This window comes from Lissotriton vulgaris, chromosome 9 (assembly GCF_964263255.1).
Source record: "Lissotriton vulgaris chromosome 9, aLisVul1.2, whole genome shotgun sequence".
Taxonomy (NCBI): Eukaryota; Metazoa; Chordata; class Amphibia; order Caudata; family Salamandridae; genus Lissotriton; species Lissotriton vulgaris.
Window position 1 is genome coordinate 943,328,901 of NC_141697.1, and position 4,700 is coordinate 943,333,600.

General features: G+C 42.0%; 1 long non-coding RNA gene across 1 annotated transcript; it reads right to left on the reverse strand.

Annotated features, from left to right (window-relative positions):
* Nucleotides 1-1,296: 1,296 nt before the first annotated feature.
* On the reverse strand, nucleotides 1,297-3,855 carry LOC147692586 (uncharacterized). The gene is made up of 3 exons (XR_015299834.1): nucleotides 3,759-3,855; nucleotides 3,033-3,248; nucleotides 1,297-1,584 (listed from the first exon to the last, which is right to left on the reverse strand). It is a non-coding gene; the product is annotated as an uncharacterized LOC147692586 (long non-coding RNA).
* Between the last annotated feature and the right edge of the window lie 845 nt (nucleotides 3,856-4,700).

Sequence of the window (4,700 nt, forward strand, 5' to 3'; positions counted from 1 at the left end):
GGTGAGGTGTTGAGGGTGAGTGATGTTGAGGAGTTGAAGGTGAGTGAAGGTGAGGGGCTGAGGGTGAGTGAGGTGTTGAGGGTGAGGTGTTAAGGGTGATTGAGGATGAGTGAGAGTGAGGGTGAGTGATGTGTTGAGGGTGAGGTGTTGAGGGTGAGTGAGGGTGAGGTGTTGAGGGTGAGTGAGGGTGAGGTGTTGAAGTTTAGGTGTTGAGGGTGAGTGAGGGTGAGTGAGGTGTTGAGGGTGAGGTGTTAAGGGTGATTGAGGATGAGTGAGAGTGAGGGTGAGTGATGTGTTGAGGGTGAGGTGTTGAGGGTGAGTGAGGGTGAGGTGTTGAGGGTGAGTGAGGGTGAGGTGTTGAGGCTGAGGGTGAGGGGCTGAGGGTGAGTGTGGGTGAGGCGTTGAGGGTGAATGAGGGTGAGGTGTTGAGGGTGATTGAGGATGAGTGAGAGTGAGGGTGAGTGAGGGGTTAAGGGTGAGGTGTTGAGGGTGAGTGAAGTGTTGCTGTGGTGGTAAGTGTTTGTGTGTGGTTGTAGTGTGATAGTGTGTTGACGGTGAGTGAGGGTGAGGTGTTGAGGGTGAGGTGTTGAGGGTGAGTGAGGGTGAGTGAGGATGAGTGAGGGTGAGGTGTTGAGTGTGCAGTGTGGGTGTATGCCTATTGAAAGCGTGCATTGATAGCTGTTGGTGTGTGTTCTTGGTGAAAGCGTACATGTTCTGTTTGTGTGACGTTTGTCTGCTGAATAATGGTGTTGTTGTTATGAGTGGTGCTGTGTCGTTGTAGAGTGATAGTTTGTTGATGGTGAATGATGCTGTTGTGGTGGTGGAGAGTGATGCTGGTGTGTTGGTGAGTGATGTTAGTGTGGTGCTGATTAAAGCATTTGTAATGATGAGTGGTGCTGCGTTGTTGATGAGTGGTGCTGTGTTGGTGTTAACTTATTACCACCACAGCATAAATCAGGCCCACAACAGTAGCACTTCTGACAACAGCATCACTGAGCACCAGCAATGCAACACGCAGCAACAGGACATTATCACTCTGCCCCCCCACAGTACTATTGAGCAACCACACAGCATTACTCTTGTATAGTTATTGTCTTTTTAAAAATGTAACAGCAACAGCTATTGTTCTGTATGTAGTATTGGCACATTGAACATTGTTTGAACAAAAATTTACCCACCCAGAACGAAAATGACCATGCTACAGGATATGTTCAAAATATTATCTTTATTTTCAGTAAACACAAATCAATAATTATTTATTTTACTTTGTCAAAAAATTGTAATTGTGAGGATTTTTACTTAATCACTTAAATCTTCCTCCGACTTTTCTTTAACAATTTTAGTAATTTTGCCATTGCAAAATATAACCTCACATGTTTGAGGCAAATAATGAAGTAGTGCTTCACCAATGTCATCCACCTCTTCGTCCAACATAAACCATTGTATAAGTGTTTGATTTTGTACATCCATCGATTGATAAATATCTGTGTTGGTTATTTTTGTTGTTAAGGTGCTCCAATCTCCGTTTGTGCTTTCCACGCCATATATTTCGACGTCAATATTATCTTGTGGTGGTGTTGTTACCTGTTGTAGTAAATAAAAACATAGTTATTTTTTTTTCCCCAAAAATGTTACAGTGTGTCTCAGAGAGAGTGTTGTACAGAGGCAGTTGTACAGAGGCAGTTGTAGAGAGAGGCAGTTGTAGAGAGAGGCAGTTGTAGAGAGAGGCAGTTGTAGAGAGAGGCTGCTGTAGAGAGGCAGTTGTAGAGAGAGGCAGATGTAGAGAGAGGCTGCTGTAGAGAGAGGCTGCTGTAGAGAGAGGCTGCTGTAGAGAGAGGCTGCTGTAGAGAGAGGCTGCTGTACAGAGAGGCTGCTGTAGAGAGAGGCTGCTGTACAGAGAGGCTGCTGTACAGAGAGGCTGCTGTACAGGGAGTCTGCTGTACAGAGAGGATGCTGTAGAGAGAGGCAGTTGTAGAGAGAGGCAGTTGTAGAGAGAGGCAGTTGTAGAGAGAGGCAGTTGTAGAGAGAGGCAGTTGTAGAGCGAGGCAGTTGTAGAGCGAGGCAGTTGTAGAGAGAGCGTGTTGTAGAGAGAGCGTGTTGTAGAGAGAGCGTGTTGTAGAGAGAGCGTGTTGTAGAGAGAGCGTGTTGTAGAGAGAGCGTGTTGTAGAGAGAGCGTGTTGTAGAGAGAGGGTGTTGTAGAGAGAGAGTGTTGATGAGAGAGGGTGTTGTAGAGAGAGCGTGTTGTAGAGAGAGCGTGTTGTAGAAAGAGGGTGTTGTAGAGAGAGGGTGTTGTAGAGAGAGGGTGTTGTAGAGAGAGGGTGTTGTAGAAAGAGAGTGTTGATGAGAGAGGGTGTTGATGAGAGAGGGTGTTGTAGAGAGAGCGTGTTGTAGAGAGAGGGTGTTGTAGAGAGAGGGTGTTGTAGAGAGAGGGTGTTGTAGAGAGAGGGTGTTGTATAGAGAGCGTGTTGTAGAGAGAGCGTGTTGTAGAGAGAGGGTGTTGATGAAAGAGCGTGTTGATGAGAGAGCGTGTTGTAGAGAGAGCGTGTTGTAGAGAGAGCGTGTTGTAGAGAGAGTGTGTTGTAGAGAGAGCGTGTTGTAGAGAGGGTGTTGTAGAGAGAGAGTGTTGATGAGAGAGCGTGTTGTAGAGAGAGCGTGTTGTAGAGAGAGCGTGTTGTAGAGAGAGGGTGTTGTAGAGAGAGGGTGTTGTAGAGAGAGGGTGTTGTAGAGAGAGCGTGTTGTAGAGAGAGCGTGTTGTAGAGAGAGAGTGTTGATGAGAGAGGGTGCTGATGAGAGAGGGTGTTGTAGAGAGAGCGTGTTGTAGAGAGAGCGTGTTGTAGAGAGAAGGTGTTGTAGAGAGAGGGTGTTGTAGAGAGAGGGTGTTGTAGAGAGAGGGTGTTGTAGAGATAGGCTCTTTTTAGAGAGAGGCTGTTTTAGAGAGAGAGTGGAGAGAGTGTTGTAGAGAGAGCGTGAGTGTGTGTCTGTGTGTTGAAGTGATAGAGTAAGGGGTGCGTGAGAGAGCGTGTGTTCCTTACTTTTAATTTGCTGTGCCTTGTCGTGTTCAATATTTTCTGTCCATTAAATTCATGTACTGTGACATGAGTTAACATGACATATTCTCCAATGTTTATTGAGAAATCAGTAGCCTCTCTCCATAATGTGACTTTTATGTCATCAGTGGCATCTTTTAATGTAATTGATTTTATTGCCGTATGTTGTCCATTAATGAGTACAAGTTTACTTTCCTCTTCCTAAAAAGAAATAATAGTGTTAAAAATGTAAAAGCACAGAAGTAATACGTAATAATTTTCCAAGCATTGAAGACATAATTATTAAGGGCTATTGCTCTTTTCCAATGTACGGTGTTGTTCCCAAGTATGTTAAAAAATCTTGAACTCTGATGTCTCAGTTTGGCGCTCTTCTTAAAACACCTATCAACTTTACTTTTAGAAATGCAGTGTATCTTTAGCTCACCTATTTACACATTGTTAATTGTTCTTATTTGGCTGCTGTACAGATCATTTATGATGGATAGAACCCCTCAGAAACATACCACCATATGTAATGTGTTACAGAGACCACACACAGAACTGCAGCCACTCTAAATGAAAGAACATGTAAGCATCAAATAGTACACATACACACAAAGACACACACACTGATAAAGGGAAAATAAATATTGTCAATGGCATAGACAACACGACACACACAAACGGACAACTCAAGCAGCGAGACCAACAGTATAAATCACCACAACTTACTTCTGAAATGGTCCCACACACTGTCATAAGACTTCTCAAAGATGCCCGCTTTATTTCTTTTATTGGCGAAGCAGATGGTGCAGGAGGCTGCAAAATGTTTTCCGCTTCTTGAATTAGTGCTTGAGTTATAGTCATTGCTGGAAATTTTGTTACTTTTGTTTGCTTAGTAATCAGAATTGTGTTGTTTTTAATGATAAAATTGCGTATAAGTAGTCCACAAGTTTTTTGTGTCTGCTGATATAAACTTTCCTGGTAGCACGTAGCTTTGATTGTTCCAGTTTTGTCTGCCAGAGCCAAATGAAAAAGTACTTTATTTTCTTGTTTTGCGTTTTTGTAATTAGTTTTGCTTGAGCACTTGATCACATTAACTCTTATGGGTTTTTCATATGGCTTGTTGTCATTTGTGGTAATGTTAGCGATTTCTTCAATAGTCAACATCTGAAATAGAAATATATGTTACAACAAATGTTAAATACAAATCCATAGTGCTTTATGATCACTGTAATAGCATTCTAATATACCATAACTTTGAAGTATGTAATTGGTATATATATGATCTAAGATAGATTGGTAGTCTGTTGTGTAAGTATCTATAAGTTGTGTACATTGCAACTTACTCTCAAAGAACCCAATGAGTTTGTTAGTTTGTGAATTGCTTTGAGAGACATCCACATTGAAATCTCCCATAATGATGAATTTGTGTGCTGGATAAAAATTAGTGATACTGGTAATAATTTCTAAAAGATCTGTAATAAGTTTCTGTGGTGGTTTGTAGACTATAATAATAAGGTAATCTGTGTACTGAATCTGTAATGTAAAATGTAAAATGTCTATCCCTTGGTGTGTTTCATAAATAGGTAATATCCTAAGCTCTTTCTTGTAGTAGAGTATCATCCCATGGTTAGTGTTGTATGTATGAAATTTATCAAATATCATGTGATC